The sequence below is a fragment of the Haematobia irritans genome, chromosome 3 (assembly GCF_050003625.1).
Source record: "Haematobia irritans isolate KBUSLIRL chromosome 3, ASM5000362v1, whole genome shotgun sequence".
NCBI classification, from domain to species: domain Eukaryota; kingdom Metazoa; phylum Arthropoda; class Insecta; order Diptera; family Muscidae; genus Haematobia; species Haematobia irritans.
The window spans coordinates 46,913,411-46,931,200 of NC_134399.1; the positions used below are offsets into that span (position 1 = coordinate 46,913,411).

Sequence of the window (17,790 nt, forward strand, 5' to 3'; positions counted from 1 at the left end):
ACTGAAGATTTAAAAATAATAACTTTCCAGTAGTAATACTGCAGCTTTAAAATATGCATTTCTGTTGACAGAAATTTCCCATCGACGCAATAATAGTACATAAATAATTATTTTAGAATAAATTTATTATCTTGTTAATATTTACTACTTCTTGAGAGACTACAATAGATTTCGGAGTTTTCATCCGAGTTGCTTTGCACCTACAGTTATGTGCGAAATAATAGGGACAGTAGTACTAAAGATTGATATTTAGCTAAAAGCTAGTTAATTTTGCATACTGTTCCTGATTTTTGTACCTAGTTTTAAGTTTGTACAATATTTACATGGTTTTTGACATGTTTTAAAATTCATTATCGTTTTATTTTTATTTTTTTACTATTTTAAGTATAAAATGTAAATTTAGGGTGTGAAAAAAAATAAGGACACTTCAGATTTTTCATAAAAAAAAAAGGAAAAATAAAAAAGTAAGACTAGATTACTTTAACGAAGGTTACAAAAACGTGTTTTAATAGCTTAATATTTAGTGGACGATCCCTTGTTTGTTAATACTGCCTAGCACCGCCTAGGCATGGAGTCGACTAAGTTCTGGCAGATTGAAACTGGTATAGCGTACCAAGAATCCTGAATAAGTTGCCAAAGGTCATCAGAGTTGGACGGACATTTTCCTCTTATTGAAGTTTTTGCGAAATTCCACAAGTTTTCAATTGGATTCAGATCCGGGGACTGTGGGGGCCACTCCAAGACAGTAATGTTATTGTCCTTAAACCACGTTTGTGTGTATTTGGCCGTGTGCTTGGGGTCCTTATCCTGTTGGAATATCCATCTGATTGGCATATTATCTTCAGCATACGAAAGCATACTATTTTGGAGAATTTCAACATAATTGACTGCTTTCATGATGCCCTGTATACGGTGCAAGGGTCCCAAACCATTATACGAAAACGATCCCCAAACCATGATGTTACCACCGCCATGTTTGACGGTTTTAATGGTGTACTTGGGGTTTGTCGCTGCATTAACTGGTCTTCTTACATGATGTAAACCTCGATCTGAGTTGAACAAATTGATTTTGGTTTCATCAGACCAAAGAATATTACGCCATTTTTCTTTAGGCCAACAGACATGCATTTCAGCGAATATCAACCTTTATTGAATATTCTTTTTTGACAACATAGGCAATTTTCTGGCACTTCGAGCTCTTAGATTTTCAAGAATAAGTGTTTTTCGAATTGTTGAAGTATCAACATCAATATTTAAATCATTTTTTATTTGTTTAGACGACGCAAATGGATTTTTTTTACACATCGCACTATGATTCGTCTCACTACAGGTGTAATTTTTGGTTTTCTGCCACGTCTTTCTGGCTTGGCTATCCACTTTACATCATTTTCTACCTGTGTTTTCGACACTGCAAGCAATTCAGCCACTTTCCGATAAGAATTTCCTGAGTTGTACAATTTTTGGATATTTTTTCTTGTTACTGGGTCACAGTGCTTCGATCTACCCATATCTACCTAGATAACAAGATCAAAAATACCGACGAAATTAAAATTTTCAGTCTGAACTCTTGTTTTTGTCTTTATACGAACCAATTACACCTTTTTATTCACTGTGGATATTAGTTTTCATCGAGATTTCTAACTTGTTTAAGCGAATTAACTTGCTGTCCCTATTATTATGCACAACCTAACGCAAGACTTGTTGAAACAATAATAAATTCTAATGAAATATTAGCACATTTTTCACAATTTTGTAACGGGATTTGTTGTTGTAGTGTGTAAGTAAAAAAAATTTGTTGTACTCTATCGTTCATTCTCTCATTTTACTAGCATTCGCAGGCAATCTTGGTCTTGCCTGTCACTGTCCCTATTATTTCGCACATAACTGTATAATTTGATACGTCAAATGTGGTTCACATCGGTCCTAATTCTTAGAAAGCTCCCATATAGCTCAATTCCACTATTTCACTTTAGGAGCAATGAGAATTAAAACATTTCATTTCCCATAGATTTGAAAGATTATTGAAAAATTAATAAATTTTTTTTTTACTAGAAAAAACGGATGAATTTTACAAAATTAATGAAAATGGAATAAATTCCGTTTCCATCGGACCAAATTTAAAAATCTAAATTAAAAATCTTTTGGACCAATTTTGGTCCGATCAGACCAAAATGGCAACTCTGATAACACAGCTAGAGAATAAAAAAAAGAGCAATTGGTGGTTGTTGTGAAACTGCTTGTATGTTGTTTCGGAAAACTATTCTTGTATGAGTTCATTTGTTTTGACTATACGCCTGGCATGTTATTAAGGCTTCGCCAAAAATTGAATATGCATATGTTTTTGCCTTGAGAGCAGCATTTTATGTAAGCGTGGGTATGTGTTTATCCTTTCGGCATTACCGACATAATTTTTTCTTCTTGGTTCGTCGAAACAAATCGGAACGTACGACGAGTAAGTCAAAATATTCAGACAAAGAAATTAAAAAATAAAACAACTGTAACAATTCCTTCAAAGATTTGAATTCTGTTTCTGTTCAGATTTTTAACAGACCATTTTTTCTGATATGACAATGCTATAGTCATCAGCTAACCATATATAATGTAATGAATGACAATATTCTCTTTCTTGTGTCCGCTTAACCCTAGACAGTCATCCTTCGTCAAAATGACGCGTAAATTCATTTTAGATCCAAAATGCATTTTAGTTGATTGAGAAATGACAAATTTAAGACATACTAATTGAACCATTTTATGAATTTTTGTTTTATACTAATTAAAACCAAATTGAATAAGAATATTAACTCAATTTTGGTTCTAATTTTTGCTCACGATGCAAATTATAGTGTCTTAAGCCGTAGTCAAAATGACGAAGTATGACGTTAGTGTACAAAAAATAAGGATGACTATAATGGGTTAATGAAGAAATTGAGGGACATTGAACTACATGGCAAATTTTGAACTTCAATTTAGTTAGGCGCATTTCTAACCAGTTAGTTAAAATTTCAAAAATTTTATGAAAATCTTGTAATAATTATTATTTTTAATTCTTTTGCAATTCACGCGACTCTTTAAAATTAGTTAAAATTTTTATTTAAAGTGGTGTACTCCGATGTAGTTTAAAATTACAAAGGTTTGGTCATTTTTTCGTGCCAGTAATGAAATTTTTACTTACACGTATTACAAAATTTTTTCACACCAGTAAGTTCAATTTTATAAAACATAATGATATTTTTTCTTAAATGGTCGTTAAAATGACCATGATTTGGCCGTTAAGACAGTTAATTTTTTTACCAATTTTTACCAATTTTAAGGACATTTTCTACGGTTAAGTGAAATCATTAACTTGGTGTAAGTATCGAAAATACTTTCACCTAGCTTCGTTTTCTCTTACTCTTAGTTCGAATGAGTTTAATATTATTCCAATGCGTACTTGACAGTAAGAAAAATGAACTATATTCATTGAAAAATGTAGTAAGAACAAAGTAAATTTCAGTGATGTTCAATTTCTAGCATTGGATCAAGTGAAGCAGAGAGTTATTGTCCAAGCGCAATGCGAGGGCGACGCTGGGGACGTAGTGGTCAAAAAACTCTACTCGATGCATGGTTGCTATATATGCTGGTTTACTCCTCCGAGAGTATTATTTTTGTTTGTTTGCTTTATGCTTATAAAACTTAATTGGACAGACTGTAAGTACATCATACAAGAGAGGAAGAAAATAATAGTAGAGGAGGCGAAGAGAGATAAACAGATCACTGCCTATAATTGTATAATTTTTGTTGTTTTTATTCATTGAATTACATCCAATTGCAATCATCATCATTCTTTGCGCTGGATGGCCATTCATCTCGAATTTACAAATATATTTTTATGTCATGCGACTAAGTCAATGAATTTGGAATCTATCATCAATGAAATTTATCAACAACTACTCTAAATTAATAATCATTAACAAGTAACTAATTATCTTCTTCCCAAACTGACACAAAACCGACCGTTCCTATTACTGGATCAAAAAACTAACTGCCCACAAATCTGAAAACGAATTATCTTTGATTTATCAAAACGTTCGGGGACTGAATACTAAATTGCACAACCTGTATGTTGATAGTTTTGGCTTCAACTATCAAATCATTGCTTTTTCTGAAACCTGGCTTCAAGATAATGTTCTAGACTTTGAAATTTTCTGTAATAAATATCAGATTTATAGATGTGATCGTGTGGATAAGTCTAAGAAAACTGGAGGAGGCGTTCTTATTGCATTTTCTTCTGAATATCCATCTGAATTAATCTCGAATGAGTTGAATGATATTGAATTTGTAGCAGTTAAAGTTCGTTTGAATAGAAACTACATGTTTGTTTCATGTTCATATATTCCACCATCTTCAAATGAAGATCTGTATAGTAAACATGCAAATGCTATTTTATCTGTCTTTCAAAAATCTAACTGTATGGATTTACTTATTGCCCTTGGCGATTTATATTTACCAGCACTTAAATGGAATCAATCCTTAAACTCAAATGCATTAGTTCCATCTGGAACTGGGTTTGGGAATAACTTCATTGGGTCGTTGTTCCAATCTGATCTTTGTCAAATTAATAATGTATACAATTACCGGAATACTATTTTAGATTTGATATTTACGAACCAAAAAGACATTGTTCCTTTTTCATCTGTTCCGTTGACATTACCGGAGGATCGTTATCATCCGACAATGAGTTAGAGGTGGAGAACTATCGATAGCACTATCGGCACTATCGATTGTTGGGCAGTATCGAGCTACTATCGATAGCAGCCAGACATTTTCGATAGTACTATCGATAGTTAGTCGATAGTTTGGCTTTCACATCACCAAATATTCTCCTTTTTTGTGACGTCTGCTGCAGCATTAAAAGGAATGGATCGCTTTCTCCAAAGAGGTGTAATATTTACTTTTAAAGTAGTTCTGAGTTTTGACTATGTGTTGAATTTCAGCTAAACTTCGGAGCTCCATGGCAGTCAGTGAGTCGACCATGGCAGGCATGTGATTACAACAGCACAGACTCAGAGAAAGATTTGGCTACCGATAGAAAAAAGAAAAATAAAATCTTTCAAGTATGGAAATATTTCAAAAGGTCAGAGGACATACAATTTTCAAAGTGCCTTAATTGCGGAAAGGAGTATAAAACGAGCAGAAACACATCGAATTTTCAAGACCATCTAAAAAGATACCATTCTGGCTTGGAAATTCTAGCCTCTGATTCCAGCTATTTCGGCGGATACTGCCAATATTGCACCGACAAGCAGAAGTTGTAGATCGTCAATACATTCAGTAGCTTCTTACTTTAAAAGAGCCGTTTTGTACGACACAAACATCCCTGCAACAAAGCGGTACTAATTGTTTTCGAGTGGCGAAAAATGTTAACATTATTTTATTTTTAAACTAAACCTTTTGGATCAAATAACTTTAATATCGCAAAATATTCATATTAAAATATTAAAAAAATTTTAAATACGAACCAAATATGTATATTATTGTGGACGATACTATCGTCGAATATCGATAGTACTATCGTCAACTATCGATGGTTGTGAAATTACTATTGTCGACTATCGATGGCGCCGACTATCGATAGTTCTCCACCTCTACAATAAGTATTCAAATTCCTTTGCCATTATATCGCAAGGAACCGAAAAATAACTGTGGAAAACTATACTACTGCTTTGCAAAGACGAACTTCCAAAAATTAAATTCACTTTTAAGTGAAACTGATTGGCATGAAGTAATTTCAGCACCTTCTATTAATTTAATGATTAAAAGTTTTATTCTATATTAAAAGACTGTATTAAAAAATCAGTCCCTAGAATTAGCAATGGCTAAAAACAAAAAGAATAAACTATGTAGAAAATTTAAGATTACTGGAAATGCTATTGATTTTGCGAAATATTGTGTTGCCCGAACTGATTATAACTTGGAGAATAAAAAAAAGATCTTATAAATTGCACATATCAAATGTAAAAAGTGAAATGAAACGAAACCCTAAAGTGTTTATGGATTTATTAACTCCAAACGCAGTGTTAGAACTTTTCCTAAGTCACTTAAATTTGGAGCTGTTGTCGCAGATGATGATGATGGAATTACTAATTTATTCACAGACTTTTTTGAATCAACTTATTCAACTAAGCCCTATGATGAATGTAATTCATATCCTTACCCAATACCTCAATCCTGTCTTATCAATATACAATTACTGAATATCAATACTGTTTTTGAAAATTTGCGAAGCCTTAAAAACGACAATATTCCAGGTCCAGATGGTATGCTTGTATCTTGAAACAATGTGCTGATTATCTTTCTCTTCCTTTATGCGAATTATGGAAACAATCCTTTATTACACCGTTATTTAAATCTGGTAGAAAGATGGATATTTGTAATTATAGAGGTATAGCTAAACTGAACGCTATTCCGAAACTTTTTGAGAAGATTGTGACTGAAACTCTATGTTTTCAAGTATCACCAATTTTGTCTAACTGTTAACATGGCTTTAGAAAATCTAGATCAACTGTGACTAACCTAATGGAGTTTACTTCATTTATAAATGATGGATTCAAAGAACGCAAACAAACTGATGTTGTTTATACTGACTTTAGTAAAGCATTTGATAAAGTTAATCATAAGCTTTTACTACGGAATTTGGAGTTTATGGGTTTCAGTGATATGTTTTTAAAATGGCTTCGCTCTTACTTGACTGGTAGAACACAGAAAGTTAAATTTCGTGATACGCTTTCTAGAGACATTACTGTATATTCAGGAGTGCCGCAGGGAAGTCACATTGGACCGATTCTTTTCAACCTGTTTATAAATGATTTACCAGAATCAATATTTTGGTACAACGTCTTAATGTACGCAGATGATGTTAAAATTTTTCATTCTTTTAACGATCATACTGGTCAAACTATTTTACAAGGAGATCTAGACAGATTATTTCAGTGGTGCAAGGTGAATCTGATGGAGCTGAACATATCGAAATGTAAACATATGCCATTTTTCAGAATAAAATTGTTGCACTCATGCTATGTCTTGAACGATCGTGAACTTGAATCTGTTAATTCTATTTTAGACCTTGGAGTCACATTGGACCCACGATTGGATATTCGACGACATATCTCCTTAACCATTAACAAAGCATATGGAACTCTTGGCTTCATCAAAAGGTGGAGCAAGGAGTTCTCTGATCCGGTTGTAAAAAAACTGTTATATATTGCTTTTGTGCGCTGTATACTTGAATATGCATCTGTAATTTGGGATCCTGTTTATGCGATTCACTCCAATTCAATAGAATCGGTTCAGAAACAATTTCTTTTGTTCTGTCTTCGTAGATATGGGTGGAATTCTAGTAACCTTCCCAGTTATGAATACAGGCTGAATATAATCAAACTCCCAACTTTAAAGAGTCGCCGTACAATGCTAAATATTAGCTTCTTGTCTAATGTTATTCACGGACGAACGGGTTGTGTCTATATTTTGAATCGTATCCTTGTGAATGTTCCTCTTAGGCCGTCACGAAACTACCAGCTGCTCAAAATCCTTTGTTCTAGGTCAAATTATGAGAATAATAACCCAATACTTCGTCTGTTCTCCCATTTCAATAAGTATTTCTTCTTACTGGACCTATCTGAAGATCATACCACACTTAAGCGTAAAATAATACTATTTTTAAATGCATAATGTTATTTGTAAATATGTATTTATAGAATTAGTCTGTAAGGATTATTTAATCTATAGACTTAATAAAAAAAAAACATTACTCATACCTTGACCCTTTGACCAATACAATTTAAACTATAATTTAATTTTTATTTGTAACTTCCCAGCAAAAACTAGGTAACCACATCTCATCACTATTTGCATTGCCAGTAGTAAGAATGTCATTACAAGTTGCATTACATTGCGGTGAGTTATAATGACTAACATATAATGACAATAATAAATATTTCTCGGTTAAACGTTGGATGACAAAAATGGATTAAATTAATCTTTTATTAGTATTAAAATACATGACCTTAAAAGCCCAAAAATAACTAAAAATGTTTTTAAACTTCTCGGTAATGCAGTTGGCTGTTAATGACTTATAAGAAATTATGGTTTTATTAGGTATAATTATTAACGTATTTAAGCATGTACACACACCCTCAAAAAATCGCTTCTGTAACGTATATCCAAACACATTTTGCTTCAAGCATATATATTTTCAGGATTGGTCCAAACAAAATATTGTTTGTATTGTTCAAACATATTATGTTTCATCTTAGGGCATACACTGGTAGAAAAAAATTTTAATGAAATTTTCTTTGTGTGTATATATTTTTAAGGCGCCAATTGGTCTCTCGTTCTAAACACATATATGTTTATAGGCTATTTCTAAATTAATATATGTTTGCATCTAAGCATATTATATTTACAAACATTTTATGTCCCAAACATAATGTGTTCTAACATATTAACATATATTGTGTTAAAAAATTTGACTTTCAAACATATAATTTTTACATCCAAACATATGAAAAACAGTCTTTTTCGTCTGTGTAAAAACTCAAAAAGAATATGTAATGTAACGGTAATTCTGGAGATTTTTTCGTATTCTTGACGAATGTTTCACAATAATTGTGTGCTAAATAAATAACCTTTCCATATTATATATTAAATAAATACTTTATTGGGTATATTATAACGTATTTCACGAATCCAACTCCCTTAAACAACCATTTTTATACCCTCCACACTGTGGAACAGGGTATTATAAGTTAGTGCATATGTTTGCAACACCCAGAAGGAGACGAGATAGACACATGGTGTCTTTGGCAAAAATGCTCAGGGTGGGTTACTGAGTCGATATAACGATGTCCGTCTGTCCGTGAACACATTTTTGTAATCAAAGTCTAGGTCGCAGTTTTAGTCCAATCGATTTCAACTTTGGCACAAGTATGTGTTTTGGCTCAGAATAGATCCCTATTGATTTTGAAAGAAATCGGTTCAGATTTAGATATAGCTCCCATATATATCTTTCGACCGATATGGACTAATACGGTCCCAGAAGCCAGAGTTTTACCTCAATTTGGTTGAAATTTTGCACAGGGAGTAGAATTAGCATTGTAGCTATGCGTGCCAAATTTGGTTGAAATCGGTTCAGATTTAGATATAGCTCCCATATATAGCTTTCGCCCGATTTACACTCATATGACCACAGAGGCCAATTTTTTGCTCCGATTTAGTTGAAATTTTGCACAGGGAGTAGAATTAGTATTGTAGTCAAGTGTACCAAGTTTGATTGAAATCGGTTCAGATTTAGATATAGCTCCCATATATAGCTTTCGACCGATTTACACTCATATGACCACAGAGGCCAATTTTTAACTCCGATTTAGTTGAAATTTTGCACAGGGAGTAGAATTAGCATTGTTGCTATGCATGCCAAATTTGGTTGAAATCGGTTCAGATTTAGATATAGCTCCCATATATATGTTTTTCTGATTTCGACAAAAATGGTCAAAATACAAACATTTTCCTTGTAAAATCGCCATTGCTTAGTCGAAAAGTTGTACAAATGACTCTAGTTTTCCTAAATTCTAATACATATATATCGAGCGATAAATCATAAATAAACCTTTGCGAAGTTTCCTTAAAATTGCTTCAGATTTAAATGTTTCCCATATTTTTTTACTAACATTGTGTTCCACCCTAATGCATTAGCCGATTTAAATTTTGAGTCTAAAGATTTTGTAGAAGTCTATCAAATACTGTCCAGATCAAGTGATGATTTAAATGTATTTATTTGGGACAAACCTTTATATATAGCCCCCAACACCTTTGACGGATGTGATATGGTGTCGAAAATTTAGATCTACAAAGTGGTGCAGGGTATAATATAGTCGGCACCGCCCGACTTTAGACTTTCCTTACTTGTTTGTTTCTATTTTAAGCGTGAAGTTAGTTAACGTTTAATCTTACTTAGACGAATATATTCCCCATGTTCTGATATTCGGAAACGCAAACCGCAAGAATTCACTCCTTATAAAAAAGTAGTCTCCGGTCTTTAATCCCATTTAATTTTGAACATCTCATTATTTTTTTTATTTACAATATTCGTTCCTACTCAAGTAGTGTTCATCTTACCGCATTACTCGCTATATTTTGTTCCATTGTAATCGGCGAGTGAAGTCATTATTTTCGAGATTTGGTTACCGGACACAAACAATTTTTATTTTACAAACTTTGGTATATCTACAAATAAGTGATTGCATATTACTACTTATTTCATGGGCAGGACATGCGTATGTAAATGTATTCCGAAGCGATTCCTATTTATAAGTGGTTATTTTGATATGGTTTTGATTAGGATTACCTACAAGATTTCCGGTGAGAGTTTGTGCTGGGATGGAACCAAAAGGGGCTTCGTCAAGATTTCGAGTGTGTCGTAGGGGGGGCTGGTAAAGCCAGAATGGGGCTTTCGCGAAGGTTTTAACTAAATGGGTCAAAGGGGGGCCCGGTAGAATCAATATTAAACTATACCTAGCATACTCCCGCAAGTACCTACTACTCACCCATACACTTCGGGCCAAAAAACCAGAGCCACATGTTCCAAAGGATAAAATTGCGGGTCGGCTAACGGTAGTCCTAAAAATTACTCCTTAATCCGTTCTGGAACGGCCTCAGCGGCGGTCTACACACATGATTTAAGTCGCAAACTTGAGCGGTGAATGTGATCCGCGGCCCAGGGCCATAAGCGGACGAAACAATCAACCAGCAGAATTTGACCCCATCAACTACTGTCACCGGGAGACTTAAGCTCGCAACCGATGGAAACTTCAAAAATGACCAATTCTTCCAAATAACGGCATTTTCTGAAAGGATGTTAGTGTTATTAATTATTCCAAATATGAAAATCGCAATATCTTTACGCTGCTTTTTAAACTGTGCTAAAACCACTAATGTAATTAGTGGTAGGTCCCATTGGACCTCATCACGCAGAATCGCACTAAACTTTTTCAAATACCTATAAAAACCGATTTAATGATTCAATCACATAAAAATTTAAAGTTTTCAACTTAAAACACTTCAGTAGAAGTAACTACAAATAAACAATGAATTAGTTTATAAATAAATAAAACAACTAAATAAACTTAATTTTGTGTTTTCTTTTCGCAAGTGGCGTTCTTTTTACGACGACGAAAAAATTCATTTTAGGTTGAGACCATGTTCTTTTAACTGAAACAAAAACATTTTTGATGAATACCATAACGTTTTAAATCGTGACCATTGTCTTTTGAATCAAACAAATTCCTTTTTATCAATATAATAACATTTTAGATGAGGACAATTTTATTTTTCTTATAGCCATGTTCACTGAGCCAACATGGTTGCAGTTGAAAATGTTACATGGTTGCCGCAAACATAGCTCCTATCATTCGGCGTGCAGTGTTGTCGTCCGAGTATTTCTGTATGGTGTATCCGTTCCTGTCCGTGCAGTAATCGACAGCTGTGCAATAATCAAAAAATATCGTAGGGATAACCTCTCTACCATCCTTTTTTTATTGTAGGTCCCACGGGACCTCATCACGCTTCCATAACATACACAAGGGTTAACTGCAAACAAAAATATTCTCCGTCCATTCCAAGCAACAATCAACACAAGACTGACGCGCAAAATGAAAATCGTGTGTACCTGCTCAATGTTTTAAAAAATCCTTTCGCTGCAAAAAAAGTTAAAAAATATAATGTACATGGTCTTAATGGCCATGTAATGGTTCTAGACATGTCTATACGTATCCTATATAAATACTTTTTTCCCTGTAAAAGAAAATTGTGTAGTTTGAAAAAAAAATTGGTGTTCAAAATTGCAAGAATGTCTTTAGTGACATACGATGTTCATGATGGATGTATTTGTAGTACAAATTTAAAGAAATAATGAACTTTTTTGTGAGAAATACGAATTTGTAAATCCTATATAAATACTTTTTTCCCTGCAAAAGAAAATTTTGTAGTTTGAAAAAAAAAAAATTGGGTTTCAAAATTGCAAGAATGTCTTTAGTGACATACGAAGTTCATGATGGACGCATTTGTAGTACAAATTTAAAGAAATAATGAACTTTTTTGTGAGAAATACGAATTTAGTAAATCTTTATGCTTAACTTGTGCAAAATGTTTTCCTGTTTTTTAGTTCATTTAACTAACATACGCAAAAAATATTATTATAAAATGGAGTAAAGGAAACTTTCTCAAAACATACTAATTCCTTGAACTAAAATAAAGTTAAACTGGCTTTAGTGAAATCGAGAGTTCACTTTTTTTTGAGTGTAAATAAGTATTAAATGGATGCAGCAACCATGGTGAGTGGAAAAAGTTTATTAACATTTAAATTTTTTAAAATTTTGACTCTTTTTGTTAAATAAATATGTTGTTAGCTTTCAACTCAAAAATTAAAATTTTGTTAAGTTTTAAAAAGTAACGTTATTTTTGCAAAAGTTGTAAAACAGCTACCAATTGAGAGAGTGAAGATAATGCTCAGATATGGGAACACATATACATATAATACCGGAACAGCTACGTGAGTAAAACAATGAGGGTTGTTTTGTTTTTTTTTATGTGTTTGTAATCGGCTGCCAATAAAATTTAAAGAAAAATCAAATCAATCATAAGCCACTTTTTATTCCAAAAAAGCGTCGTAATCGGCATTTACATTTTAAAAATTAAATAATATTAAAATAAAACATATGTTTTGATTAAAAACAAAAGTATTTATTTCTTTAAAAAAGAACAAAAAGATAACAGGTACAAATATGCATTTCAATAAAAAAAACATAACGAACAATCTTCAATTGCGAAATTTATAAAAGCGTCAATGCAAGCATTTCTGTTATAATTATTTATTTGCGATGAGTGCAGGAATGAACACAATTGTATTTAACTAAATTTGACGTTTGGCTTTTAACGAATTTTACAATTTTTTGACAGACGTAATAAATTTTTTCATATAAAACCGATCCCTTATCTTTTTCAATTTCAAACAAATATTTCCAAATTATGCTCTTTCGTTTCCTTTGCTTCAATTTATACTCCCCAGAAGCTATTTTGCTCTTTATTTCTTCATTGTTGTCCATCCTAAAAGTTAAAAAATTACACATACCTTTTCTCCAAATAAGCGTAAATAGAATTTACCTTTCGCTCAATCTATTGCCATACTAAAAGAACAACATAAACAAATTGATCCGCGATGCACTCCTACCGGCATGTGCACAAAACTTCAACTTCAAATCTATAGCTGAGAGCACAAAACTGTTCTTAATAGCATTTAAACTGAGAGCCTAAAATTGTTCTCAATACACCCGAAGATGTACTTAAACTTACGGCGTGCGCAAATAATAAAATGTTTTAACAATAATTCTTATTTTAATATGTTTCTGTTCTGTTAAGTTTATTCTAAAATGTTTTAATTTTAAAAATATTCCATTTTAAAAAAAAATATACTCAATATTTTTATTGACTTAGGAAGACCTTTTTTAATTTTAATAACTAGAAACGATTTTTTTTAATTTGCATGATTGTAGAAAAATAACTGTTTGGATGCATAGTGATTTTTGTTTGAATAGAAAAACATTTTTGTTTTGATGGCCATTTTTAGTAAGGAAATGTCGTTTGAATATCAATATTCAAAAAAGCTTAAAGGCAATGAAAAAATAATAAAATTTTCTATTTATGTATCAAATTTTATTCCGGATTTTTTTTTTCGGTGTACACATATTGCCTTTCCATTAATCTGCACTAAAAGTCTTCTCTGCGAAGAAATGCCTATGTTCTGTTGAAAACAACAACACTGTTTTTATTTTCAACAATTTTATTCGTGTCTACTGACAAATATCTGTATGTTTTTCTCGATAATGGGTATGCACGCCAATATAAGTGCCGCCACACAGCGATCTGTTGGTCATGGTCAACACTTTGAACAAAAAACTGCGCATATGGGTACAACTCTCCTCATGCTGTTTATGTTGTTTACGTATGGGAAGCAGAGAATGTAAGAGACAGTATTGCAATTAATGGTGGTGGAATAGATTGGTTTGCTGAGTATGTGCATTGATAGAATATTTCTTCTATTCATAGTCAATACAAAACAAGTACTCAGATATACTCTCCTTATAAGTACTCTTTTTTTCATTCTCTGATATGTATCGAACTATGTTCCAAAATTAGCAAAATATTATTTTTTGAATTGAATACTAACAAAAATTCTAAAACTAACATACAACAGAAATAAAGTTATGATGGCCAAAAACGGAAAAAATTAGATTTTCACCTGTTTTATAAACTTTTGCAAAAATGACGTAGTAGTTTTTCAAAATTAGCAAAAATTTATTTTTTGAATTGAATAGTAACAACAAATACAAACCAATATTAAAAACAGTGCAAATCAGAGACATATTTTCCATTTACAAGTCCTCAAAATAGCACCATGATGGCCAAACAGGAAAAACAAATTGAAAATTTAAATGTTTTACAAACTTTTGCAAAAATTACCACCAATATGGCTAAAAACGGAAAAATGAAATTTTCACCTCTTTTATAAACGTTTGCAAAAATGACGCTAGTTGTTAGCAAAATTTTATTTTTTGAATTGAATACTAGCAACAAATACAAACCAAACTCAAACCAAAACTTATTTCAACCGTCGAACGGAACGGACGTGTTTTTTAATAGCGGATAAAATCATCGTAATAAGTACCTACTACGAATTTCAAGTGTGGTGGGATATTAGGCAACCATGCAGAGAAATTCAAAGACATCCACTGGGTTGCTAACTTCAGGGCCCAGTGGACGAGTATCGACTGGAGTTATAGATTTGGGCAATGACCAAGAGTTAGGCCCAATTAGTCGACCTGTAGACGGGTCGACAGGTGGCGACAATTTGACAAGTCGGACCTTTTCCAAGGTAACGGCATCAAAAGGAGGTAATCCCTCACGAAAGAGATTCAAAGAACGCAGAAATGCTTTGTTTATCCTAAAGAAATTAGGACCAGTCGACCCAAGCACGTTGTCGGCTAAACAAAGCGATTCCTTAAAATGGGCTCAAGGAATTCTTGAGGCTGGAAAAAGGGAACGATCACCGGATGAGCTGCCATCCTCCAAAAGGGATCAACGATCGTTTGCCTCAGTTGCTAAAGACAGCCTTGTGATGGCTATCATTAATAAAGGAGCATTGGACGGTATGGTTCCAAAGCAAAAATGGGGGGAAATTGAGAATGCTTTGTCTGGCGTCTACTCACAGGTGCTGGAAAAGTTTCCCGGCCCAGATCCTCGACACCAAGAGGCTGGTTGGTATCAAGGACGATTTAAGCTAGTCGCATTTGAGGACCAGAGGTCTATAGAATGTTTTAAAGCTGCTCTGATACTAATTGGTGAAGTTTGGGAAGGAGCTGCTCTAGAGTTAGTCGAGAAGAAAGACATACCGGCTAGACCAAGAGCACATGCGTGGATACCTGCAAACCCTCCTGACCCGGAATCTATTTTAAATAGACTGAAACAATGCAATCCAGATCTTCCAACAGCTGATTGGAAGGTTGGCCGTTTGGATGAAGTGGATGGGCCAAGACGGCATGCAGTGTTTATATTGAACACTCAGTCTTTGCCACATCTAGCAAAGTCCCAGGGCCGTGTATGTTACGGCTTTCATTATATACAAATGAAGGTATATAAAAACGATCAGCTAAAGGATTCAGAAATGGACAAGCCTCTGTCTGAATCAGAAGTAAGCGGATCCTCTTGCGAAGTCGAGGGGGATACCAAGACATTTGAAGACATGGATAGATTCCGTATGCGTGAGGAGGCTTCTACTGCCTCAGAACTCACCAAAGTTGAACCTATGGTTATTGCGAGAGTCACCGATATCTCTGAAGAGGACATTGTTGATGACTCGATTGAAGCGGCTGATATGACGGTTGTTGAAAATCTCGATGGTCCTACGGATCCTCCAGATAAATCTTCATCATTGTAAGGCTGCATGTGCTGCCTTAAAAGTTCTCCTGATGAAAGGGGACATAGATATAGTTCTTATTCAAGAACCATATGTTTATAAAAACAAAATATGTGAATTAAGTACTCCGGGGTTCAAACTATTGCAGTATACTGGTAATGATGTAAATCGAGCCTGTATAATTGCTAAAAACGAGCTCAACTTGTTTCTGCTTCCTTCAATGTGCAATACAGACACTGTCGTTGCCAGTTTAGAAATAGCCAAATGCAAATATTGGGTATCTTCGGTCTACATGGGACATGACAGGGAGATGCCTCCATATGCCGTTAAGACCTTAGTGGAGGAGTCACGGAAAACAAAGACGAAACTCATTATGGGATGCGATGCGAATGCACATCATAGTATATGGGGAAGTAGTGATACTAATGCAAGGGGAGAGTCGCTAATAGAGTTTATTTTGCGTACTAATCTGGTAGTTTGCAACAAGGGAGATGTCCCAACCTTTGTCACTAAAAACAGGCAAGAGGTTTTGGACATCACCTTGGCCTCGCAAGAACTGAATGAAATGATATCTGAGTGGCAGGTTTTAAGTGAACACAGCTTCTCAGATCATCGCTACATCAGTTTCAAATTTGATGTTCATATCACCAAGATCATATTTCCGCCAAATGTTAGGAAAGCTGACTGGAATAGGTATAGGGAATCGTTCAATATGATGATACCGGAAATAACAGAGACAAATATGAGAAATGTGCAAGATATCGAACACGCAGTAGAGCGGATTACTCACTGAAAGCTGCATGCCCTAGAGGAAAGCCAAGGGGGAAACATCGACCACCATGGTGGTCTACGGACTTAAGTAATATGAGGAAATCCTGCAGGAAGCTCTTTAACAAGGCAAAGTCCACCAGAGCTTCTGAGGACTGGGACGCTTACAAGAAGATTCTGAGAGGATACAAGCGAGAACTGAGAAAGGCTCAGCATAACTCTTGGAATGCTTACTGCAGCAGTATTGAGAATACGTCCGAGGCTTCCAGACTACGGAAGGTTCTAGCATCCACCAACTCCGCTCCAGGTTTCATTAAAACATCGGAGGGCAATTGGACAACGTCCAGTGAGGAGACGCTGGAGGTACTATTGGACACACATTTTCCTGGAAATCAGACGGTTGAACCATGTACTGGCGGTGCCACAGTTGCTCAGCGGTCGTTTCCTGTCGAGGAAATTGTATCGGAAACTAGAATAAGATGGGCGCTAAATAGCTTTGGACCATTCAAATCCCCTGGACCTGATGGAATTACTCCGGCGGAGTTACAAGCTGTAACTGACAAAATTATCCCCTGGTTGTCGGTGATATATAAAGGATGTATCAACTTATCATATATCCCAGGAAAGTGGAGGGAAACAAAAGTCGTCTTCATACCTAAAGCGGGAAAAGCCTCTCACTCGAGGGCGAAGGATTTCCGACCAATCAGCTTATCCTCATTCCTACTTAAGACTCTGGAGAGGATGATAGATATTTATCTTAGAACTAGCATCGATTCAAGTTTGTTCTCGAAACGACAGCATGCATACTCGAAGGGCAGGTCTACTGAGACCGCACTACATGAACTAGTCAGCTTTATTGAAAGCTCACTATCTGTCAAAGAATACACAATCGTGGCGTTTCTAGACATCGAAGGGGCGTTCAATAATGTCCATCCGAGCTCGATATTAAATGGACTGACAACTCTGAATGTTGATCCATGTATACTCAGGCTGTTAGACGAACTGCTAATGAAGAGACG

At 34.3% G+C, this 17,790-nt stretch overlaps 1 protein-coding gene across 1 annotated transcript in view; it reads left to right on the forward strand.

The window, feature by feature from the left end:
* The window catches only part of Rbcn-3A (rabconnectin-3 alpha), a 668,488-nt gene that overhangs the window by 30,744 nt on the left and 619,954 nt on the right, over positions 1-17,790 (forward strand). The window lies entirely within an intron of this gene.